Source organism: Saimiri boliviensis, chromosome 7, assembly GCF_048565385.1.
Source record: "Saimiri boliviensis isolate mSaiBol1 chromosome 7, mSaiBol1.pri, whole genome shotgun sequence".
NCBI classification, from domain to species: Eukaryota; Metazoa; Chordata; class Mammalia; order Primates; family Cebidae; genus Saimiri; species Saimiri boliviensis.
This window is the reverse complement of record NC_133455.1, coordinates 124,660,218-124,686,978: the sequence shown is the minus strand read 5'-3', so window position 1 is coordinate 124,686,978 and position 26,761 is coordinate 124,660,218.

The window sequence follows — 26,761 nt, the reverse complement described above, 5'->3', positions numbered from 1 at the left end:
GTACTCCAGCCTGGGCACAGAGAGACCCTGTCTCAAAAAAAAAAAAAAGAAAAAAGAAAAAAAAAAAAAAAAGAAAAAGAAAAAAAAAGTCATTAGTCAGATTAATATATTAAGAATATTTTCTTTCAGTCTGTGATTTGCTTTCATGTTTTCTTCATGGTGGTGTGTAATAAGAAGAATTTTTTAATTTTGTGAATTCCAATTTATTAATATTTTATTGTATACTTAGTGTTTTTGATGTCCTAGCTGATAGATTTTTGCCTACCCACAATCATAAGTATATTCCCCTATGCTTTCTTCTAGAAGCTTTATAATTGTACATTTTACATTTTGTTCTATGAACTATGTCCAACTAATTTCTGCGTATGGTATAAGGTAGTGTCTGCAGTTCATTTTCTTTGCCCCCATATGGAATCTACTTTTTCCCGAATCATTTGTTTGAAGACTTTCATGTCTCCATTGAATTGCCATGGTGACCTGGTAAAAAAAATTGACCGTATATGTGTGGGTCTATTTCTTAGCTCTCTATTTTGTTCTGTTGACCCATTTGTCAATTCCCATGTCAGTATCACCCTGTCTTGACTACTGTGGCCTTATAACAAGTCTTATATGACCTCCAACTCTAATCTTCTTTTTATGATTGTGTTAGAAAAATTTGTTTCATTGTATTTCCATATAAGCTTTAATAATCAGCTGCTCAATTATTACCACACAATTTTTTTTTTTCACTAAAATTCTACTGATTGTTTTCAGCAGTTTCGGAAGAGTTGCCACCTTAATCATATTGAATGTTCTAATCCACAAATCTGCTATATCTCTCTATTTCTTTAGATATTCTTCCATTTCTTTCTAAATGTAGAGTTAGAGGGCACAAGAGCAGCTTTGTTACATGGATATATTGCACAGTGTTGAAGTCTGGGCTTTCAGTGTAACTGTCACCTATACAGTGTATCTTGTAACCTACCAAGTAATTTATCATCCCTTTCCCTTCTATAACCCTTCCACCTTTACAAGTCCCCAGTGACTATTATTCCACTTTCTATGTTCATGTGTATACATTATTCAGCTCCCACTTACAAGAGAGAACATGCAGTACTTGACTTTCTGAGTTATTTCAGCTTCAGGTAATAGCCTCCAGATCCATTTATGTTGCTACAAAACATAAGATTTAATATTTTTATGGATGAGTATATTGCATGGTAGGTAAATACCGTATTTTCTTTATCCAGTCATCTGTTGATGGACATTTAGGTTGATTCCATAATTTTGTTATTGCAAATAATGCTGCAATAAACATATAAGTGCAGGTCTTTTTGAGATAATGATTTTTTTTCCTTTGGATAGATAATTAGTAGTGGAATTTCTGTAATAGTAAGACCTTAAACTATAAAAATTCTTTAAAAAAATCTAGAAAAACCTGTCCTAGACATTGGCCTAGGCAAAGAATTTATGACCGAGACCTCAAAAGGAAATGCAACAAAAATTAAAATAAACAAATGGGACTTAAACTAAAAAGCTTCTACATAGTAAAAGAAAGAATTAACAATGAAAACAGACAACCTACAAAATGGGAGAAAATATTTGGAAACTGTGCACCCAACAAAGGACTAATATCCAGAATCTACAAGGAACTCAAACAACTCAATAAGAGAAACACATAAATAACACTATTAAAAAGTGGGCAAAGGACAAGAACACACATTTTTCCAATGAAGACATTTAAATAACCAACAAACATATAAAAAAAAACCATCAGCACCACTAATCATCAGAGAAACACAAATTGAAACTACAGTGAGATACCATCTCACACCAGTCATAATGACTGTTACTAAAAAGTCAAAAAAACACAGATGTTGGTGAGGATATAGAGAAAAGGGAATGCTTATACACTCCCGGTTGGAATGTTACTTAGTACAACCTCTACAGAAAACAATATGGAGATATTTCAAAGAACTAAACATAGATATTTTTAAATTTCTTTCAGCAATGTTTTCTAGTTTTCAGTACAGAGGTTTTGCAAATTTTTCATTAAATTTATTCCTAAGTATTTTATGTATTTGATACTTTTGTAAATTGTATTTTAATATTTTTATTTTTCAGGAGTTTTGCTAGTACATAGAAATACAACTTTTATATATTGATCTTGTTTTCTGCATCTTTACTAAAGCAACATTATTTATACAAGGTTTTTGTTGATTCCTTAAGGTTGTCTATTTATATATAATAATGTCATGTGTAGACTGAGAGTTTGACTTCTGTTTTTCCCAATATTTATGCCTTTCTTTCCTTTATCTTGGCTTGCTACATAGGCTAGAACTTCTAGTACAATGTTGAATAGAAGTGACGAAAGCAAACATTCTTGTTTTGATTCTCAGGGGGAAAAGAATTTAGTATTTTGTGTATGCTGCTAGCTCTAGGTTTTTCACAGATATTATTAATACTTATCAGGTTACAGATGTCTTCTTTTATTCCTAGATTGTTAAAAGTTATGTTTCTTTTATTTATTTGTCATGAATGGGTTAAATTTTGTAAAATGCTTTTTTTTTTTTTTTTGCATTTATGGAGATGATCCCAGGTTAATGTGTTAAATTATGTTAATCAAATTTTTAATGTTAAACAAACTTTGCTTTTCTGAATATATTCTTGGTCGTAAGTATTATATATACATTATGTAGAGCTAGACAGAATTGCTAATATTTTATTAAGAGTTTTTGTGAGAAGATTTAGTAACTCATTCACAGTTGATAAGTGAGGGACTCAACATTTGGGCCCATGTCTTTCTGATTTTGTTCTTTCTAATATTACACACAATCAGATGCAGATGGGGCATGATGGGAAGCCTGTGCTGTTTTAAACAATTAGAGAGATCCTAGGAAATCTACCAGCAGCAGATACCAGGTGTTCCTGCCTGCTGGGATGGGAAGCTACTTGGAATCGACCAGGAGGATTGCAGAGATTAGATCAACGAAGGTGTCAGTTATGTGTATATGGACAGACTTCCATATTGGAGAAAATTAGAATTTTGATTATCAGTCAAAACCCACTTTAATACCCAGAGAAAATGGTTCTGCTTAAACTAAAGTATGTTGTAAAGATAATGAAATATAAGCAGAGATCCTCAGTTTCTTTATTATATTTTATTTCGTTTTAAGTTCTAGGATACATGTGCAGGGTGCAGGTTTGTTACGTAGGTAAATGTGTGCCATTGGGATTTGCTGCACCTATCAACCCATCACCTAGGCATTAAGCCCGACATGAATTAGCTATTTACCCTGATAGCTAACCAGATTTGCTCTCTCACCACAGAAGCCCTTTTAGGAACACCCACAGGCCAGCAGGTCGTATCATTTGTCACTTGTTTCAAGGGCTTAAACTTTGATCTAGAGATAATGGTATGTTTGAAAGAGGAATAAGCCTTTTGTCAAATATAGGGAACAAAGTACAGAATTCAGCAGCCAGAAGTCTTGGGTTTATTTTTCTTAGGTCCTTCCCCATGACTCCTCCTCTAGCAGGCCTCAGTGTGTATTTTTCCCCTCCCTGTGTCCATATGTATTCATTGTTCAGTTCCCACTTACAAGTGAAAACATGTGATGTTTGATTTTCTGTTCCTGCATTAGTTTGCTGAGGATAATGGCTTCCAACTCCATCCTCGTCCCTGCAAAGGACATGATCTCATTCCTTTTTAGGGCAGCAAACTATTCCATGGTGTATATGTACCATATTTCCTTTATCCATTCTATCATTGATGGGCATTTTGTGTTGACTCCATGTCTTTGCTATTGTGAATAGTGCTGCAATGAACATACATGTGCATGTATCTTTATAATAGAATGAGATCCTCAGATTCTACTCCCTGCTACCAGTTAGATGTACATCTGTGCATAACATTTTAATCTCTCCATGTTAGGAAAAACTAACTTAAGGTTACATAAAATACTAGACAAGTGTAATTTACTAACAATTAAAATACAAAATTGACCTTAATAATAGATCATCTGTATTGACTTTCACCTTTGTCTATGTGGATGTTGGTAATATTCTTCTAGAAAATCAAATGTCCCCAGTATCCTCCCTTCTTAGAGCAGGTGCCTTTCAAAACACTTTGCGAAAATGTTAACAAAAGCAGATAGAATAAAGCAATACAATAATGACGATAAACCTGGGCCCTGTTCTTTCAGTTCACTTACATCACATCTAGTACTCAGCCTTTAAGGTGGTAAAAGAGAGAAATTCCACTTGCAGTAGAAGCAGAATTCTCCGAAAGCAATTTAAAACTCACAGCAGGCATAGCAGCCAAGACTTAGAAACTAATGTTTGATCTATGTAATAGATGTTTTCAATCACCAATATTTGAAGAAATTGGGTAAAATAGTGCTTTGGAACATCGTGTTAACATAAAAGTAATCTATTAGTTTAAAAGGGAATTACAGTTATAAGAAACTGTAATCATAGATATGAAGAAATATCATTTTGGCCAGAACTCAATTTTAGATACTGAGCTCATCTGCCCTTTAAAATTCAAGAAAAGTCAATATTCTGATGTGTCTGAATAAATCCATGCAGCTTCTGAATGGAGCTGAAGTCCATGTGTTCCTCATTCTCCCAAGACATAAACTCCTCAAACCCTACTAAGGAAAGCAGCCTCCTCTCTCACACTAAATTAAGACCCTGTAGGGCCTCAAGAGAGTTTATTCAGATTACTCAGACCAGACCATGGTTCAGGGAGTTGGGAGAACAAAGTTCTCACGTCTCTGCCACCGGCTGACATTGAGGAATGCCTGTTTCTTCTCATCTGCTGGGATCTGGGTCACCAGCACTTCTTCAGCCTGAGAGGCTATTTTTCTTTCTCCTTCTTTCTTTCTTTCTTTTTTTTTTTTTTTAAATAAGTACCTGACAGCTGGGAATGGATTCCTGGAACCCCTTCTTCGTTTCTCCTGGAAATGATGACAAATTCATGGGTTTGCCTAGGAAAAATAAGCCCAAGACTTCCGGCTGCTGGATTCTGTACTTTGTTTTCTAGATTAGACAAAAGGCTTATTCCTCTTTCAAACATACCAAATTATCCCCAGATCAAAGTTTAAGCCCTTGAAACAAGTGATAAATGATAAGACCCGCTGGCCCCCGGCTGTTCCTAAAAGGGCTTCTGTGGTGACAGAACAAATCTGGTTCCAATAGTAGGAGCAAAAGTTAAGTACTTTCTAATCCTATTAGAGTGGGGAAAGAATCAGACCCACAGTGCCCAAGCTTTCACTTGACTGGTCATGATGCTTGGGAGACACATTTGGTCATGGGTGTGTCTGAACATGTGTAGTCAGTAAACGATGTGCTAGTTATTTTTTAGCTTTATTGTTAGCATCCAGGACAAAAAATGTTAAAACGGTATACTTTGAATAACTTAAATAATTGAGGGAATGACACATTCTGGTGAGTTTAATATTTTAATAGCCAGAAAATGTTATTTTCTCCTAATTCAGGTTGAATGTTTTTTATGATCGTGAGCTGATCTCATTGTGTAACAGAAAGAGATTCAACACTGACTCTTCTACCATCCAACAGGAGTTCCTGGGCCAGTTTGATTTCCTTCTCAGAGCCTCAGTTTTCATATCTCTTAGACTATGTGATCTCTAAAGCTCCACCCTGCTCTACTATTCCACAGCATTACTTTAAGGACAGTGGACCCCACCAAATCTTCCTTTGATTCTGATGGATCTCAAAGAAAGATCATCCTCCTAAGCATCAACTCTGAGACTGCTGGCCTCAGACAAGGAACAGGAGATTGAGTTGGTTGTGCCCTTCTCATGGAAGATGAGTGCTGCTTTATTTTAAGCCAAAACCTAATGATAACTCCACAATTTAGCTCAACATGCATTTGCTTCTAAGTGCTCACTAGATGCACACAGCCATTTCAGGTGCTTTGGGTGCTATTAGGAAAGGCAAAACATAAATGTAGGCTTCAGGAACACATAGGAGAAATGTAACCAGTATGGGACAGAGAGTAATATTAGAAAGCAGCCAGGATTAGTGCTAAACTCCAAGTAAAAGAAACTGAGGGATTATTTTGAAGAGAAAGACACATATCAAAGAAATCTGGCTGAAAACATTGAGCAGGTAGTTGAAGAAAGCTTATATTCTAGTCTCCTGATATTTTTTCTGCTAAACTACTCTTTTAAAGGCCACTAGAAAAACTTATTTTAAAGGCCACTAGAAAAACTTATTTCTAGAAGGCAAGAGTCCTCATGCTTTTTATAGTGTGGAGAACTGAAGGTTATATATAAGTTAGTGAATCTTATTGACAGTGTAAAAGGTGTACTAATAACAAAACATTGAGAAGGGTCAGAGGGCAAACACCAGTAAAACATTAAGAATTTTTTGGCTGAAATTTTAAAATTTCTTTAACCAGCAGTATTTGGCACATGGAACTCTGTGTGTTGATGGTGAACAGTGACTCCGTCTCCACCATGGGGTCTCTCATCCTCTTCTCCATCAGACCAGCGTTAGAAACAGGAACCCAGACTTTCACATCTTTGTGTGTGGTAGGCATTTTTCCTCATTTTTAATGGGGGAATGTCTTGTTTATTCAGTCAACATGGAGATAGTAATGCTCTTTCTGATCTCTCAGCTTATTAAAGCATCTTTCAAAGAATTACTTTTCAACTTAACTGAAGTAGAGCAACTAGAGAATTTTCCTAACCCAGAGAGTAACTGTCATTCCCCTTGCTTCATGCTTTCCTGCTGAGATGTCCACTGAGCAATACATCCAGCCTTTGTCCCTGGCTTGGACCTGGCCCTTCTTGGGCCTTTCCTCAGGTGGACTTGATGTATTAACAACTAAGCATATTGTGGTCTCTCTTATTTTCCCTTTCTTTGGCATCACTTTTCTGACAGTGGGATTGGGCATGTCTACACTACAAACTATAATTCTTCCAGGATAATGGGAGGGCCAACTGTGGCTAGGTCTCAACCACGGATTTGAATTCAGCTTCATTTACAGTAAAAATAACATTTTGGCATTCATCTGTCTGACTCTTGTATATTCTCCATTGACTTAGAACTCAGAAATATTTAAAGAGTGAGATCAGTTATCACCCACAAAACTCAATGTCCCAGAGCAGGGTTATTAAGCAAAGATAACTACTGAGTGGGCTTACAAAATCCTTAAGAATTTCTCTTCATCTGTAAAAGATCCTATCCTTCCAGGAGGGAGAAAGAAAACACACTGGATTAACTTACAAACAGGGACCCTGTCATTAAAATTCTCCATCTATTTTACCCACAATACAAAGCCCAGTGCTGGGCACAGATGAGTAGATCCAAATGGTGCCATCCCTTGCACTTGGTGGAGGAGAAGGGTAGGGAGGGGGAAGGGAGAATCCCAACCCCATATTTTGTCTGTGTGGAAGCTAATCCCCACTTGGAGCTGGAGTTAACTAGCTTCTGCCACACTCTTCTCCACTCCGGCATGACATAGGTCCCCCCAAAGTCCCTGTGCTAAGAGAAAAGTGTTGGAAGGGCCAGCTTCTTCTGAGCCATGGCCTCCTGGGCTGGAGAAGCTCCTTCTCTGAGGAAGGAACTCTCCTGGGGTGGAGCCCCTGAGCTTCCCTAGCTCTTCAGCCTTCTCCAATTAAAGAGACAAAACAGAAGGTCAGGAAGCTGAAACAGAGCCCAAGATGGGGGATGCACCCGTGCTAAAAGCAAATACCTGATGGTATTATTGATCTTCTAATTGAAGCCTAAGTTTTTGCCTGAAACTTTGCCCCAAAGATAGGGGCTGAAAGAAAAATTCCCACTCATTCAGGCACAAATTCTACCTACCTCAGGTGACCTAAGAGAAATCATAGGAGCTGATCTAATGGAATATCCTCCCCAGGTTGATAGACGAGGCCACGCAACAAGGATATCCTCACACCAGGTGGCTTTGGGCTCTGATTCTGACACTTAGTAACTGTGAGAATTTGGGAAAGTTATTCAACTTATCTGATTCTTAATCAGATTCCTCCTCATCATAAATGGAGATTAAAAATACCTACTTTCTTGCATTTCTCCACAATGTATGTATAGAAAGCACCTAAAATAATTCCTGATATATAATAAGAACTAACTAAATGGTACCCAGCATTCAGGATAAATCCAAGAACTATCTGTAAGTAGTTTTGACATCCAGGCATGCACTAATACATCTAGACATATACACATGCACCACATACCTACACGTGTACATGTTGTTGAACATGTTTGATATTCCTGGGCATGATTCCCAGTTTAACCCTTCTGGAAGATGCTTGACACACACAAAATCCTTAGGACACTGTAAATAAGACACAAGAGTGAGAGGTGCTGATGACTCTTAACCACGCTTCAGAAGTCACCATTTTGCTGGTGATGCCTTGGAAAAGAAAATGATAGAAAACTCCCCAAACATCTTAAGAAAGGAAATGAAAGTTTCCTGGAATCAATCTTTGTGAGAGTTAGACTCTGAAAACAGGCCAAAGTGAAGCAGAAAGGAAAGGAAATAGAAGATCAAACAGCAGCAGAGGTGATCTTACATTGGGTTAAGTCCATAGAAAACACTGTGACCATTAGAAATCAAAACCAGCTGGTGTTGGCAGCTCTCTACTGACAGGAGCTCCCTGTGGGTCAAGTTGCAGAAGGAAAGGGCTGTGAAAAAGTAGGTTTAGAAACCAAGACCCACATTTCCAGTCTGAATTGTGTTCAACTGGATTCAGAATTTACAGCAAAATTGAAGTTGGAGGACAGCAGATTTAGAGATGACTAGTCCCAGTACTTAATTTCAAATTCTAGGAAGCAGAGATAAAACTCTTATGCATAGGGAAGTGTGCATAAAGAAAGATATTTAAGTGTTAAAATAAGAGGGACAGCTGAACTGCAGAATGCAATTCAATATGATAGGGTTACAATTAAAAAAAAAAAAAGTAAAAAGTAAAGTTCCAAACTTCCTAATTGTTCTGCTATAACTCTTTTGGTCAATAACTCCTCAAGCAAATCTGATCCTCAAAACCCTACTTGGAACTGTATGGGGTCCCCAGTGACCTCAGGAAAGGGTCAAAACCATGCCCTTTGCTTCACAGCTAAGAAATAAGCAGGTCAGAGGGAGAAGTGATCATTCCTAGGCCATCAGCAGGTGAGTGACAGGTGGGATGGAAACCCTGTCTTCTGTCTGGTCCTGTGCTCTTTCCAATATGCCATACTACTTCACAAAGGTGTCCCAAGTCCTTGTCCCTAAAGAGGTGGCTGAAGGCAACTAAAGGCAGCATCTCCTCTGCAGTGAATTGAATGCCATCCTCCCTGAAGGCAGAGGAGTAACCAGCCACAGCCCTACCAGCTGAGCAGACCATGGGTCAGTCCAGACCATGAAGGAAGACCATCATGGGTATTGTACCAGTCAAAGAAAAAGAAATCCTGCAAAGCTCTGGACCAGAAATTCCTATCCAGAGTTAGAAAATTAACTGATAGTCTTTCTGCTGTAATTCAGAGGCATTTGAGCAATGCAGAGAAGTGAATTTTCCACGTTTAAGTCCAATTCATAAGGCATTTCAATTCCCCAAATCCCTTCTCTCTTTTCAACCAGCTGTCTCCTTTCTTAATAGTGCTCTTTGTGCAGAGGCCCCCTCTGGACCAGTCGGCTTCTGTCATAGACATCATTCTGTTTCCCACTAAAAGGGAAAAGAAAATTCAGCCATTGAACCGCAGCAAATTGCAGTGACAGTGTAGAGACCCCAGAAAGGTGCCATATTGATTAAAATGTTCACGTTAGTAAGAAAGGAAGAGAGAAGAAAAGAACCATGTAGACTACTTAAAGATCGGGATGGAGAAGAGGAGAAACAGGGGTAGGGAAAGAGGGGGGGAAGGAGCATCCAGCTCTTTCAGTCTGTCCCCATGCAGACTTTCCAACATGATTCAGTGAGCATGTCATGAGAAAAAGCATCTGGGGTGCAGAGGGTCATGCTGGAGCTGTTGCCCATCCCTGCACTTGCGCGCAGCAGAGGCAGCCCTCCCTCTACTGCCTCCCCCTTGTGGGGAGCAACGCTGCAAGGTGCAGCCAGGAATCTGTAGAGCAGACCCCAACTGTGTAGTGGACAGCTGGCAGCCGGACGCCACCTGGAGGTGTAGGTACAGCCCTAGCCCGAAGGGTGTTTTCAGGAAACCCTGATTTTTTCTGAATGACCCTGGGAATAAAGGATCCATCACAAGTGTCCGTTTAAATGATTCCCTACATTAACAGTCATCTGTAAACAGGATCGTAATGGCTCACACAGTGTCACAGTGCTTGACAAAGTGCACTATTTCATCTAGCCCTTGCTGCCCCCCAATAAGGGCGAGATTTTTGTCACTGTTTTACAGATGAAGAAACTGAGGCTCAATGAGATTCAGTGACTTACCCAGGAGAGAGGAAAACACAGTACCTTGAATGAGGTCCTAGCGCTTCAGGTTCATAAGCATCCTCCAAAGCCCCAAGGAAAAGTGGTCTAACTCCTCTGCCCTGCTTCTCCTACTCCTCTATGTGGCAATGACACTGGCTCTTCCACCCCCACAGACCAAGGTGGAGCTGGTCTGACTGTAATGCTCCTCAGGTGCTCTCCAGGTTGTATGTGAACTCGATCGAATATGCTCAAGCAGTCAGGATTCACTCAACAGACAGATTTTTTTTTTTTTTTTAACTCCAACTAGAAGCTGGGAGATTCTGTGATTTAAAAAGAATCCCAGGTCTCATGGGCCAGGAATTGTATTATTTTTCCCCACTGAACAGAGAAAACAACAGAAGCTCAGAATAAGACAGCTGCCTCAGTCACAGCATGAATCGGTTGGTCTAAATTCAAGACGTTTTGCACCCAACACGTCACCTGCATTCAGGGAACAAGCTCCTTTGCGGAGAAGCAGGAGATTGGACCGCATGACCTTAAGAACTCCCCTTGACCCTGGGGGCTCTCACGGAGGACTGCGGCAGGCTTGGATGTGCTGGACTGTGCTTCCTCCAGACTTAGTCTGACCGATGAGTAGTTGAATGGAGTCTGAGAGACTTTGGCTATAGGTTTGAGTTTTACCACATGCTGGCTGTGTGACTTCCGGCAAGTTACTTCACCTCTCTGGGAATTTTCCTGAGAGTGATCTGAGGGGTGAGATGAGAGGATCTCTCCTTCCTGTGCCATGTGCTGGCCCCAGAGCCAGGTGGCCTCACTGGGATGCTCTTCTGTGCTGGTTGCTATTGAGAGTGTTGACTGAGTTCATCTGTTTACTGAGACACATGCAGCTGTCCCCCTCCAATTACTTCATCACAGGCACTGACAGACCCTCCGGGGCAGGGCTCTCGGCACTGCCTTGCTGGCGAGCATCTCCAATCACTGCTCGTCCTCATAAAATTCAGATTTACGGAGTGTGAGGCCAGAAGAGGTCCAAGAAGGCCGTGGCACACATCATCTGCAGGCCCCTTAGGAACTCACACTCTGTTCTCGGGCCTTTTCCCAAGACACTCTGTGCAGCTGATCAGTGTCAGGGTTCTTACCCCTCCTAGGGCCGACACACTCACCATTTTAACCAGGCCACTCAGCAGCTTTACCCCAGCAGTGGTACCAAGCCAGACGTGAAGCCTGTGTACTATTTCTAGTTTATCTATATTGTTTGGACCACCAATTATGCTGCAGGTGTGGTGAAGACCAATATACTGGAGAATCTTGAATCTAAACCAATTACAGCTAGTGCTCGACTTACGACCACGATTAGTCCCGACAGACCAGTCGTAACACGCTTTAGTCATAAGTTGAGTAGGCTATATGTACAGTACTGTGAAATGATGTTATAAAAATCTTTAAGTCATATTTTATCATAATTTTCTTTCACTTATTGTTAAATATCATAATTTTCTTTGTTCGTTTTATGCCATTTGTATCATCTCTACACCATTTTGTTTCTTATTTTTACACAAAACACAAATTGCTGTACCGAGTCTGGGATAACAGTTGAAATGGTGCACGCGGAGCTGGTAGTGCTGCCGGAAGCTGGTCCACACTGTTGTACGCCCAGCTGGGCAACGTTAGCGCTACCAGACGCGGAGCAGACGTGGCTAGCGATTGTGGTCGTAAAGTCGAATGGTTGTAAGTTGCATAGGTCGTGAGTCGATCAATACCTGTACATCGTCTTTACGCTCGAGTAATGGTAATACCAATAGACAGTATTTTCACCTCGTTGTTGTGTGCCAACCATTATTCTGAGTCCTTTACATACTTTTATCCATGTACACCTCCCAATCAGCCCTGGAGAGTGGATTGATCAACTCTGACTTCCAATATGGCCGTGCCTCGGAGTGTAAGCTGCTGGCCTGGGATCTGGACTGGAAAGATTTTGTGCCTCACTCTTGACCATGCACCTCAGCTTCGTTGGGGTAACACGAAACAATAGCAAACAGAAGAGTGGGCAGACAAGGGCTAAAATCGAGTGGCACACGGTTCAAGTGTGCAGATGTTGCAAGGAAGGAGAGAGCACCATAGGACGGGGCATTTGGGGAGGCCGGTTGGGGGCTGGCATTTCCAGGAAGAGTAGGATTTATCCAGGATAGTAGAGAAAGCAGATTCGTAGCAGGGAAGGGCCTGAGTGTAGTGAAGTGTGGGAGCAGGAGCCACTTGGTAAGCGGAAGAGGAAGCCGGAGCGTTTCATTCTCACTCCTTCTGTCCCGGCCCTTGTGGCTTGATGTCCAGGGACTTCTGTGTCTCTGTGGGTGGGCACGCAGTGGGGGATTTCAGAAGAAGGCTTGTTTTCTTATGGGAGATGAGAAAGATAAAAAGAATATAATCCCAAATATTTTCTGAGCCTGCCTACAAGGTTGCTGGACACTGGTTTTTAGGCATTTTTGTTCTTGGGGCAGAATTTCATCCACTAGCTTTGAGAGCCAGAGAGTAGAAGGAGTTAAAATGCATCCTGCATTTCTGCACTAATTACATGGTGAATGCTCAGTCCTGGTTTGCTCTTTGACACACCGGAAGCAGAATTCTTGCATATTCTGATGACAGTTTGTCCTCAGGCAATACCTCGCACCCCGCTCTGTACTGCGGTTCAGATGGACATCAGAGCAATATGCATCCTGGGTGAACCCAAAGGCAGTGCTAGACATTGGCCACAATTTGGCAGCATGCCTAAAAAGGGGCTGAGTCACATGTGCTCTGTGACTAAGGGGTGGGAGCCAAGCCCCATGGCTGAGCCACTAGAATCAATGCCAGTGAGGGCCAAGATGGATAGCAGAGAGGACTTGGGGCAGAAGATGCCAGGTCATTAGCAAACCACAGCCTGCAAGGACTGGAATTCTGGCTTGTGGTTTTAGGTATTACCACTAACCTATGCTGCCACCAAGTGCTCATTTTACCAGCAAGCCTTCTTCGAGCCAAGGCTGGAGATGGCTGTCTTCCACGCTCGCCTGGCTTCCGCCACCCGTGCAACAGACACAGCACACACATTCAGAAATAGGAAAGGTCAAACCGCAAACCCCCCTGACTGCTCTGTCCCCAGGGCTTTATTTTTAGATTAGAAAAGACCCTTTCCTCTTCTGACTCATGATCCCACGGACAAATATTCCCTTAGTGAAGGAAGCTAAATAGAGTCATTCCTCATGTCACATTCTTTTGAATCAAAGAGGCTCTTGTGACTGGACCCTGTTATGTCATTCTGCACCCGCCATGCACCCAATGGCCATGCTCTGCGGGCACTTCTTCAGACCAGGACACTAAGGCCAAAGAAGCTCCTCCCTCCCTCCAACTACACCCACCTTGCCTCTTGTCCCCAACCCCATCCCACCAAACTAATGCAATTGTTTCTTGTAACATCTTGGGGGATGCTACTGAACATTTGGCTTAGGAGTCGCTCCTTTGATGGTGGTGATCAGAGATATATAGGGGGTCTAGGGAAACGGAGGTAAACTATTGACTTAGTCAGGACAGTCTCAAGTACTATTTGAGCCCAGGAAATCACAGAGCATGTTAGAACCAAAAATCACTTGATGAAATTTGGATAGAAGACTCAGCCCTGAATTATAATTTTGGCTAGTCCTGGTGGCTTTTCTGAACCTCAGTTTCACTGTCTTCAAATCTAACCTTTAGCCCTGTGAAGTCCACACATTTCTCCTGTCACCTTCTAGGCAGTTTATTGCTCACGGATCCTTCTGTAGGAGTAAAAATTAAGGCATGGACATACAGCATGTCATTTCCCTACATCCTCTTTGTATAGAAAACTGACTAAATTATTTTTAAAAGTTTGAGACTAGAAGCTAAAATGAAGGCACCTGAGTCTCCTGTGAGTTCCAGGTCTCATGCCATCTGTCACTATAGAGAAAAGACACATGGTTCAGAGCATCACAAACTACTGATTTGATCTCATCCACCACCAAAGTGGCTCACATTTTTCTAGCAAATTTCTCCACATTCATGATTTTATACAATGTTCATGACAATCCTGGGAGATAGATATCCCTGTCCTCATTTTACAGATGAGAAAATTGAGTTTCAGGAGAGACTAAGTCTTTTGCTCAAGACCACTGAGCGCTTGCATTAGGACTGTCTTCATCCTGAGCCTCTGACCTCTAAGAATCCTTTACTGAGTCACTATGGAACAAACATCCACCACACTATGCACTAAGAATTCTTTCTAGAGGTCCTGACCTTTTGTGTGCTGCCAAATTATAATAGGCAATCTCTCACCTTTCCTGGGAAGTTGTCCCCCAGAGTAGTAGGGACCCAGCATTTCAGGCAGGAGAAGCCAGGCACACAGCTGGCACTCCCACCAGTCTCCTTCCTCTGCTCCCATGAAAAAGAAACCCAATCTCTCCAGCCCAGTGTTTGGGCTCCAGGGAGCCTCAGCCTGCAGTGACTGATTGAATTATCTTTATTGGGCCTATTGCCACTGCCAAACCCCTGGGGAGGTGAACCAGATGTCCCCATTTGACCAGCCATTGCAGTTGTGTCCAGCAATGTCCAGCTGTTCCAGGCTTCATTCACAGAGCATCCCATTTATCTTGGATTTCTTAGTGCCATAAGCAAGCTGCCAGGGGAGAAAAGGATGCTCCATTCCTGACATCAGGGGGAAAATATGAATCAGGAATCCAGAAAATGTTGCTAAGCATTGTTTCCTTCCCAACATGCACCCAGCCCTCCCTTTGCTGCCCACTGAACCAGGGAGGTATGCTTTGCTTTCCTTCCTTGAAGAATCTGATCCAGGCATCTCTCTTTTCAGAAAAGATTTTCCAATCATTTCTGAAAATCTGCTGCATTTTAAGGTCAATCCCCCTAAGAGATCAGCTCTTGGGTTTTAGTTCCGTGTCTTTAGAGAAGTAGGATAACACAGCTGGATGATAACTCAGCTCCAAAGATGACCAAGAAGAGCTTTAAGCCCAGGGAACTCTTGGGGACCTTCAGCCCTTCAGCTTCCCTTCCTACCCAAGTGTGATTTCATATTTGTTTCCAGGATTGGGATAAAGTCCCACTCTAGCTTGATTGTGATCGAGGCAGAGAAGTCAATCTGTCACAGGTTCATTGCCTAACATGTGCCAGGGCATTGACAAGGAAGTCACAGTGCTTAAAAGTGGAGGGACCTGTGTGCCTCTGACGTGCTGTGGGTTGGATACACACTGGGGGCTGCTCATCTCACAGAGATTTGGGGGAATATTTTTCACCCATCCTAATACTGAGGGGTGTCCCAAGCAGACTTACATAAGCAACTCAATCTCGCACCTCTGGAACCAACTTAACGTATCAGGGCTTGGGTACTGAACCAGACTGGACCAGTCAGAGTCCTTTCCTCAAGAACTTGGGCTTGGAACTAGGAGAGCTCACCTCCCTTGGGCTGGTCTCTTACACTGGTGAGGGGTGTGAAAGGCAGCCTTGTTCTCGATCACATGAGCTGGAGAGCAGAGACGGTCATTCAGAGAGAGGGGAATGAAGGGGGCCTAGAGAGAAATAGCTGGCCCCCAAAGTGACATAGAAAGGAAAACAGATGACCCCGGGAAGCCAGGCTGTCAGCTGTCTGCACCTATGCATTTTTCTCTGGGAATTCATTTGACTCAGCTTAAACAAAAAAGCTGATTTATGAAGGATGCTAAAACTGGTGGGCAAAAGTTTATAACGAAAAAGTATATGTGCATGATCTCAAAGCAAAATTTGTTAATGACAAATGGTAATTGCACAGTGAAGAAGCTGGCAAACACCATCTTAAAAAAGTAATTGAGGTTAACTTTACCAGTAATGAGATGCCTCAGCATCATGTGCTGACGTGCTGCACAGAGAGATGGGGGAGCACTCGGTGGTAATGTTCGCAGTGGTCCTTAACCTCAACGCCATCATGAGAAGCAGCCAGAGACCAAAAAGATCACGAGGTCAGGAGATCGAGACCATCCTGGCCAACATAGTGAAACCTCATCTCTACCAAAAAAACAAAAGAAAAAATTAGCTGGGTGTGGTGGCGAGCACCTGTAGTCCCAGCTACTTGGGAGGCTGAGGCAAGAGAATTACTTGAACCCAGGAGGCGGAGGTTGCAGCCACTGCATTCCAGCTTGGCACCTGGCAACAGATCAAGACTCTGTCTCAAAAAAAAAAAAAAGCGAACATTAGACAAACTTGGGTAAAGGATATGTGAGAATTCTCAGTACTATTGTTGCAACTCTTCTGTAAATCTAAGGCTATCTCAAGATACACAGTTTTACAATGAGAATGCATTGCTACAAAGAAGGGAACCACAGAAATGGGGGCCTACTTGAGAATGGAGGGTGGGAGGAGGGAGAAGATAAAAAAATTTACCCATCAGGTAGTAGCCTTATTACCTGGGTGATGAAATAATCTGTATCCCAAACCCCTGTGGCACACAAATGTAATAACACTGCACGTGTACCTCTGAACCTAAAAAATATTATCTATTTTATTATATTATAATATAGCATATAACATTATATGATATATATTATAAAATGTTGTATTATATATTATATATATAGTTTTTAAGTGGTAATATGTTATCAAGATAGAGGGGTCCCTTGTCTAATTCAAAGTCATGGATGTATTTGAGCCTCAGGCTTACATTAGTGGCAGTGACTTTTGTTTCTTATAACCAAAAAATTTTGACTGGTGCACCCTGAATAAATTGTTTAAATTCTCAAAACTTCAGATGGAATCTACCCTCAGTCACCACAGAACATTGCACTTAATGCCCAGCACCTGACAAGTTGGGCATCACCACTGCCCTCTCCTCCCAGCCTTGCAAAATCCAATTCTGAGCATCTGTCATGAGATCGTCTCTTTCAGCAGTTTTTAAGTGCACAACACTCTATTAACTATTGGCGACCAGATGTCAATAAAGCTGTTTAAAAAAAAAAAAAGCAAGTTTGAGCATCAGATGGAAATCGCACTTCCGTAAGGATCCGGAAGAGAGACATGTAAATCTTATTTACTCACTTTGGCAATACTGCTCATCATTTCTTAGGCTGAATTATGGACTTTCAGAACTAGACTGTCATCTAATAGTCATCCAGCTGCTTGGACATCATCTAGTGTAACCTCCCTTCTAATACAGAAAACCTTGGCACAGTCCTGCCTAACAGTACAACACGTGTCAAATAACAGAAAGTTTAGCACTGCACGTCAGCCCTTTCCTTTCTCAGTCAAATCTCCACTCATGAGAAGGAGTTTCTTGTGACTGGGGTGATGACCAATGGCTTGGCTTGCCCAGGGCAGTCCCAGTTCATGCGTGTCTTCCAGGGGCAGTTATTTCTAGCACCCCTCTTATTCATCGCCTTCCTTATACTACTATAGATCCAAAACAAAACAGAACAAATAAAAAACCTACTCTTCTTAACTGAACACGAGGAAGAAAACGTCATAAACAGAATACACGTATTCCTCTTTCTAATAGTGCTTCAAATATTTGAAAACGGCTATCTTTTCTACCCTCATGCCCAATAGTCCCGTTCCCCTAGCTGAGCTTCCTAAGCCACAGCTGCTAGAATCCTCAGCACTCTCTTAAGCCCCCTGCAGATGTGTGCTGAAGACTAAGAGCCAGAGTAGAATACAAACCTCCAGATGTGATGTGACTAATTCTGAGGCACTAGGATTATGTAACAATCTTCTTAAGGTAACGTTGGTCAGTATTACTCATAATGCAGGAATTAGAGGCCAATCAAATGACAGACAAGAGGGGATAAGTCAATAGTTTATGGTATAATCAAACATGGAATATTATATAGCCATCAAAATCACATTGTGGGAAAATGCTTAAGACCATGGAAAAGAGTTTATGATGCAATGTTCAGAAAGCAGGACACACAGGAATGAATGAACTATAACTACCTGCAACAACAGGGATGGATCTCAAAGCATCATGCCAAGCAAAAGAAGCAGACACAATTCAGTCTGGCCCCTTTCTATAAAGTTCAAAAACAGCCAAAACTCACTCATAGTGTTAGAAGTCAAATTAGGGCTTTCTGTTTATAGGGGAGACGTGATTGTCAAGAATCACCAGGGCTTCTGGAATTTTGGTAATGTTTTGTTTCTTGATATTTTGGGTGCAGGTTAACGGAATGTGTTCACTTTTTGAAAATGCAAGCCTTACACTTTTGAGTTGTGTACTTTTATGAATGTATTCTATACTTCTAGGAAGTAAACATTAAAAACAAGAAGAAAGAAAAAAAAATCAGTATACAAAACTCAGCTCTGAAACCACTACACATATTTTAGGATTGAACAAGTAAGTAAATGAGTTGTCATTAGTGGAGCCAAGATTCTCAGAGAAAGATATTTACAAATTAGTAAGGGAGGAAGACTAGAATGAACCCTGTAATCATGGATTAGAGATTAGGATAACCACATGAGCTCTCATGTATTTTAAGAACTCATGTTTATTTATGCTGATTGAAATACAGAAGTGATTATATCTATGTGTCTATGCACATGTACATACAAGTATTTCCCAGCTCTGTCTGCTGAGAACATCTGGAAGCAGTGACACCCCGGTAGCAATGAGCATCCCCAGTGCCCAGTGATTGGTTTTTAAATACAGTTCTCCAAGGAAAAAAGTCAGGACCCCAAGAGAAACGGTTGATTGTGGAGCAGAAGACAAATCCTGTAGGGCCAGAAAATAGGAAGGAAGGAAGCAAGGAAGCAAGGAAGGAAGGAAGGAAGGAAGAAAGAAAGAAAGAGAGAGAAGAGGTGGAATGGGGGTAAGCTGGAGAACACTGGAGCTAAGCTGAAAGAGACCCCCATCCCCCAACTGGGACAACCTGAGTAACAACATGAATAATTATAACTGCAAAATAAAATGCATATTCATGGCTCCATAATGATATAAACAAATGATTGAATAAATAAATAAGAGACAAAGGACAACTATTTCTCTCTGAAAAATTCCAGGTAATATATGTAGATACACTCTCCACCCCAGGAGGTTCGGAACTTAATCCTTCTCCCCTTGAGTGTAGGCTGGACTGTGACATGCTATCCTATATGAATATCATATAGGATGGGAACACAGTAACTCCACAGTGGAGAAACCACAGTCATAGCCACGTGGTAGGTCGTGTTGACGTGACACCCTCCCTCTGGTGCAGTGAGGGAGCACTTCACCTCTGTGGTCCTCCCATTAACCCACAACCCCAGCCTAACCATGAGAAAACATCAAACAAGTCAAACTGAGGGGCGCTCGGCAAACTATTTGACCACTGCTCCCCAAAATTCTCAAGGTCATGGAATACAAGGAATAGCTAAGAAACTGGGAGGCTAAGGAGACATGAAGACTAAATGTATTGTTGTATCTTGTACTGGATCTTGCGAGAGACAAAAAGGACATAATAGAATAACTAGTGGAATCTAAATACAGTCCACCATTTAGTAAATAGTAATGTGCTGATGTTAATGTCTTAGTTTTTGCTACACAAGATTTTAACACTTTGGAAAGCTGGATGGCAGGTGTTGAGGAACTCCACTATTTTTGCAACTTTTCCATAAATTAGCAAGAATCATCCCCAAATAAAATACTAATTAATAAAAGTAATGATCTCTATGTATCCGATGATCCTAGTTTTGTTTAAATACACCCACAAACATCTGCACATGCACACACAAACACACACACACTGCAAAAACAGAGCAGAAGGAAATACAGCCAAATATTAAGCATAGTGTGTGCGAGCACACTCCATAGCTGCAAGAGCAGTGTTCCCTGGGGGAGCTCATGGAGACGGGAATGGAGGCAATGGACAGGACTCTCTTATGTACTTTTTTCTGGGACATTACCAGAGATTAGCAGGCTGGTTGCCAGGGCCTGGGACAGGGATCTTGGCCATTGGGTGACACCATTGTGAGCTGTCTGATTACAGAAGCCACCGGCCAGGCATGATCAGGGCCAGGATACAGCCACAGTGGGACGTGGCAAGGCCTTGGCCCCCATCCTATCTGGCCAGCTCTACATCTGTGGCTATGCAGAGCACCAAGCGCCTGCCTCCTGGTCAGAGAGCTGGGCTCAAGCACTACAGTTCCAGTCGTCCAACGTGGCAAGCCAGAGGTTAGAGTCACATTGGTGTTCACAGCTGGGGAGCATCAGGGAGGCCTGGTTTTCTTGGCAGTGGGCCAGAGCTGGCTGCCACCTCCTTGCCTGGGGAGGCAGCCTGACACAGCCTGGGACAAGTTAACTTTAACCTCTTAGTCACCACCCCGGCGCAGAAGGGCGGCTTTAGGACTCTGCACGCCGCCCTGGTAGCAACCAGTACCATGCCAGTCCACGGGACTGGGAGGTGGGGCACAAACATCCCTGCAGTCCCCTGGAGGATGGTCAGAAAGGGCTTTCCTGCCTCAGAGTACGTTCACTCCGCAGAGGGGCAGACAAGGAAGCTGTTTAAAAGAACAGCCGGAAAAATGTGCATCTCCTGCAACCTTGTTTCATGGCCTTGAACATGCGTTTGGAAAGCGTGACGAGGCCAGTGGTTGCAGCCGCTGTGGGAAGTCAAGGAAAGGCTGACTGGGCACACTGCCAAACCACTGCCCAGAGTGGAATCTGGATGGTTTTGGAGGATGGAAGAGTCACTCTGCGTGGCTGACTGAGGCCTGGGCCTGCAGACCAGGAAGCCAGGCACAGCCAGCAGCAGGAAGGGGACACTTGGAGCCCCGGCGACGGCCACTGGCTCTCCCTGCCACATCAGCCCACATCACAGACCCAGCCGCAGGCGTGTGGAGGAGGGACTCACCTGAATGAGGGAGCATGCCCCCTGTGCAAGTCAGTGAGCGCCTCCCCTTCCGCTCTCATGAAGTCATGGCCTCCCCTCCCAAGGGGCAAGTGGACCATGAGGTGCCCAGTCACCTTCAACTCGCCTCCTGTGGCCTGTGATGGTCGAAGAGCACTCACATGCTTGGCACAGTACCTTCAGCACAGGGCGCTTGCACCTGGGGGCCCAGGATCTCAGGGAGCAGACACGGGCAGCAGCAGGCACAGTTCTGAGTCAGGGGACTGCCGGCGGCCTGCAGGGACATGGAAATGCTTCCAGAGGTGACCTGTAATTCCAGCTACTCAGGAGGCTGAGGATAGCTTGAGCCTAGGCGTTTGAGACCAGCCTGGACCACCAGGCAAGTTTAGGTCCCTTAAATAAATGAATATAGACATACATACATGCTTCCAGGTAGACATCCTCCCCCCTGGCATGGGTGCTGTCCTGACTTCCCAGTCGCCCAAGGGACAGAAGAGGTGTGGAGAGAACATGCAGGCAGGGCCCCAGCACAGGGGGCTTTGCTTCTCCCATCCAGCTCCTGGGTCCCTCATGGACCCCTAAGAACAGGAGGCGGCTGAACTCAGCCACGTGGAGCTGTGAGCAAGGCAGGGCTGCTGCAATTAGTCATTGGTCCAGCTGTTCCAGGTCTGTGGTCAGGGACAGGGAATAGGCCCCGTCACTCCCTGAGTATATGGTGGGTCTTCACAGAGGTACATCTTCGCAGGGGTTCTTAAGGAAGCCTACACTTCCTGCACTGATCTTGGGGCATTGAGGAGGAAGCATCGGCCTGTGAAGCTACTGCCCAGAGTGGAATCCTGCCAGCCCTGCATGTGCAAAAAGGTTCCAGTGTGCAAACGCACTGCTCTATACAAGAGGTGATGCCATAGCCTTCTCAACTCCCTCATCGGCCACTTTAAGTGACTGGCCACAGTGAGACTAGAAATATAGTCAGTGTAAAGGAGCCTCTTTTCAGAACAAGGATATGAAGGCAAATGTCACTTCATTCACAGCAACAGGCTTAGAATTCCCAAAATAGCAATGGGAGGCTGCCTACCCACCCTCCCCAACCATACACACACACACACACACACACACACAGACACACACACATACACACACATACATACACACATACACACACATACACACACACGCACATACAGACACACACAGCCACACACACAGCCACACAGACACATATACACACACATATACACACACAGACACACACAGACACACACATACACACACATATACACACAGACACACACAGACACCCACATATACACACACTCATATACACACATACACACACATATCACACACACATACACACACATACACACACGCACACACACATACACACACATGCACATACACACACACACACACACACACACACACACACACACACACACACACTGAGGGCCAAGAAGCAAGGAGTCTAGAGGAAAACCAGGAAGCCAGTTTAGGTGTCCAGACATTGACAGGGAAGCTGGGCAAAGACCTAGGACCAGCTGTGAAGGGATTTCCGGGTACTGACTATGGATAGTGTGGTAGGGAGGGGGACTTGTAAAGTCGGCTCTGTCCACAAATACTGTGTTTGTGCCTTTATCTTTTAATCTACTCACCAACTTTTAATGAATGCCTTCTAGGTACACCGAACTCTGTAACTCTTGATTAACCATAACAAATATTGAATCCCAGCCCAACTTCCCAAATACCCTGCAAAGCCTTGCAGCCTTGATCTGTCTGGAATTACTCTAGTGGCAAATAAACCAAATCCTTTGAAGAAGATTTGCCCTGCTGTTCCTGTCCCGGCCTAGAGGATCACAGAAAGGCCCGGAAGTAGATGCTACGGAGCTTTCGAATGAAGAGCTGATGCGTATGGGCGTCAGGGCCAGCCCATCACCTCTCTGGACACATCTGAACCCCGAATCCAGTCTGGGGACTGAGCAACACAAGAGACATGGCATCTCCAAGTCTTGGCCCCTTCTGCTGTAGAACGGAAGTTTCACTCTCATCTTCCATCTCCAACAACCTATCTTAACACCCACTCCTGGGTTTTCCCTTCCCATTGATCTCCAGAAAGTCTTCGTGCTTCAGCATCTCGTGAAATGAATGAGCCCGTATCAGTGAAGCCAGTGATGGAAGCTCCCATCCTCTGCCTCTCGGCCAGCCCCAGCTTTCCCCCTAGAAGCTCAATGTAGTCATTGATTCATGTAGGTTGGTTACAGTGAGGAAGCCTGATGATGACGCCCACTCATCAGCAGACACCCCTTTGAGCTGACACTTCTGGTTCTGAAGCACCTCTTCCTACCTCCAGAAGCTTTGTGCCTCCGTGCACAGTATATTGGAGGACTCTCATATATTGCAGAGAATGGCTCTCAGCGGGGTCGGGCTTTCCCTCAAAAGCTGCGCCGCAAGAGCCTATGTGTTCTGCAGCAGGGCACTCTCTTGGGCATGAAGAAGCTGGTGGATCCATCCACACTTCAAGGGAAACGATTTAAACGATGGACCAGAATGAGGGCAGAGTCTCTGCCATAAGCTCTTCATAAAAATAACTGAGCCATATAAAGTTCAAACCCGAAGCCTTGATGTCATTCAACTACAGCCTTTCCAACAAAACCTCTCTTTTGTGCATGGATTCATTCATTAAGCGCTTTGACCTCATACTGCATGTCAGACCACGTACTGGAGGACTGTGGATACAAAGATGAATGAAAGACGCATTGCCATGGAGTCACTAATGGTGGAAACCAGTGAGGCTGTGAGGTAGCATGCAGGGACAGCACTCTCCGTGGCACTGACTCCTGTCACGGAGGAAGGAGGATGCCGGAGAGGCCTCATGGAAGAGGTTATATCAGTCAGGGTCTTCCGGGCAGAACACAGAACACACTGGAAAGGAATAACAAGCAGAGCCTAAAGAAGGCACCAGATACAGATGTGTGGGCAGTGCCACGAGAGCCAACAGGTCACCAGGAGCAGCAGAAAGCTGCGATACCTCTAGGCCTGAAGAGCCAAGTGGTCGGAGTAGAGTGTGGGATGCCCAGAACCTGCAGAGGGCTGCGGCTGTGGAGACAGGCAGCTACAGGACTGGGGCCCAGGGAGAAAAATGCACCCATTCCCCAAATCACGGGGAGACTGTGAGCACCGGGACCTTGCTCTCTGATCTCCAGTTAGCGCAGGATTCATGGCTGAAGCCAACTAGAATCCAGAGACAATGGGGCCTGGGCGATGGTCTCCAGGACACGAAGCAAGGCAGAGAAGTGAGGAATGGAGCCGGAGGAGACAGCAGAATGGCCAGCCCACAGAGGGCTTAAACCGGACAGACAGAAGTGAGAAGAAAGAATGTTGCACGTGGTGGGCACAGGCAGCAGGGAGGCGAAGAGCTGGAGGTGAGGCTGTCGATGCAGTCAGAAGTCAAGGGTGCTGTGCAGGAGGCCACGGGGGTTAAGCTTTGTGCCGGCTACGGTGGGAGCCATGGCAGTTTTATTTTGGTTTTTGTTTTAAACCAGGTTGTGATTGGATCTTTATCTTAAACATGTAACTGACTCCACCATGGAAGGGAATGAACGGGGAAGAAACTGGAGATCAGGGACCCAAAGGCAACTTCATTGCAGTACGTGCAGCAGAGGCGGGAGGGCTTGAATTGTCAGGGAAGTGAGGTTGGAGGAAAAGGGCATGAGGGAAGAAGCCATTGCAGCCCGAAAACAGCAAAACCAGGACCCCAGAAGGGAAGGCGTCTGCACTGCCGTCCCAGCAGCAGCGTCGCACGGCGATCTGGCGTCAGAGCAGACATTTAAGTTCCTCTACTAAACAGCTGAAACAATCATCTTGGCATTGCGCACCTTACGGGGTTTTAGGGTCAGTTTCAAATAACTCAAGTACTTTGTAAAAGTAAAGAGTAAGACAAAGGAAACACGGAATTGGGGTCATTGTCATGGTTAGTGGGGCCTTGCTGAGGAGAATGGTTTTGTGACACCATGAAGTTGTGATAAAAAAATGAATCAGCTCACCCTTTGCATGTACAGAGAACAATAGTGCTTCGGGCTCGGGAGGCGGGCGATTCACCCTAAACACATTCCTTCCAGCGACATCACCTTTGTCACCTGGATTTTCTGAGCTCAGCTAGCTGAAGCACGTTTATCATTTCAGGAGTCTGATCCCCTGGCTGGTCAGTTACCTTTATTCATGAAAACAAGTCAAAACTCTCTGTTAAACAGTGATTCTTTTCTGCTTATTTGTGGACTGTTGGACAGAAGAAAAGAAATGGTTGCGATATGGCATTTGACCAGCAAGTGGCACCCAAGGACCGTGTTTGATATTTGGCTCCACCTTCCCGCCTTTGCTGGAAACTCATTCCCTTCCTCCCAAAAAAACAAAAACCCTAATCAGGAGAACCAGAGAAGACGCTGCAGGCTTTGAAACAGTTTTCTGTGGAGTATAAGTCTGTGGTGACAGAATAAGGGCAGAGGGCCTAAAACTACACTCATTGTGATGGATGTAAATGAGACAGGAAAAAGAACATTCCAGGGTTGATATGTGCTTGCCAACGGAATGGAGACCTCCATCTTTAGAGGACTTTCCAAATGATACCCTCTTTTAGCAGTCTGGAGACAGGCGATGGGAAAGCCAGCCTCTCCAGAAACTTGTCACTGCTTCCAACACGGGAGGCATGTCTTTGAGCACATGAAGATTGGTTTATTCTTGTGACTTTAGGGACTGTCTCCAAGCTCTAAAAGTTCTTGTAGCTCATGCTACCTAGTTTAGGAGTTTTAGAAAAGATGAGAGAAAGTGTGGGCAGAAAAAAAAAGTCTGAAATTGTGCGCTGCATTCCTTTCATTTAATAATTCTAGTTGAATTTCGATGAGCACGTAACGCATGCATAAAAAATTTTACAGGAACGATCTGATTTAATCATCACAGCAACCCAGTGAAGTGGAGACAAGCCACATGGCACAAGTGATTAACTTGGCCTAATCCCACAGCAAGTAAGTGGCAGAGTTGGGACTTCTACCCGGATAGACTCCAAAGCTCAGCTTCCCATCTACAACATGTGGGAGCCTCATGGTGTGTGCTTGGATGGCATGGCTGTGCCACGCGCTGGGCATAGAGATTGATGAGACACAAGTCTCTGACCTTAAGGGAATCTGGGAGAGGACAGACATGAATGAGATACAATGTGCCGAGACTAACATAGAGTGCTCCGACAGCCCGGAGGGTACACAAGTTAATGGCCTGAGAGCTCATCAAGTAAAGTTTTGAAAACTTGAGAGGCAAAGAAGCCCATTCCAGGCACAGAGAAGTGGTGCCAAGACACAGGCATCAGCTTACACAGTGTCCAGAAAGAAGGTTAGCACAGAATGCATAAAAAATAGAAAGACACGAAATTAGAAGCATCAGTGAGGGTTGACACACGTATAGCACAACATGGGGGCTGGATTTTCAACATCAAGGCTCAAGGTGGTGGTTTGGCCCAATGCATTGTGGAGGATGGGGAAGGGAGAGGTGCTTTGCAGA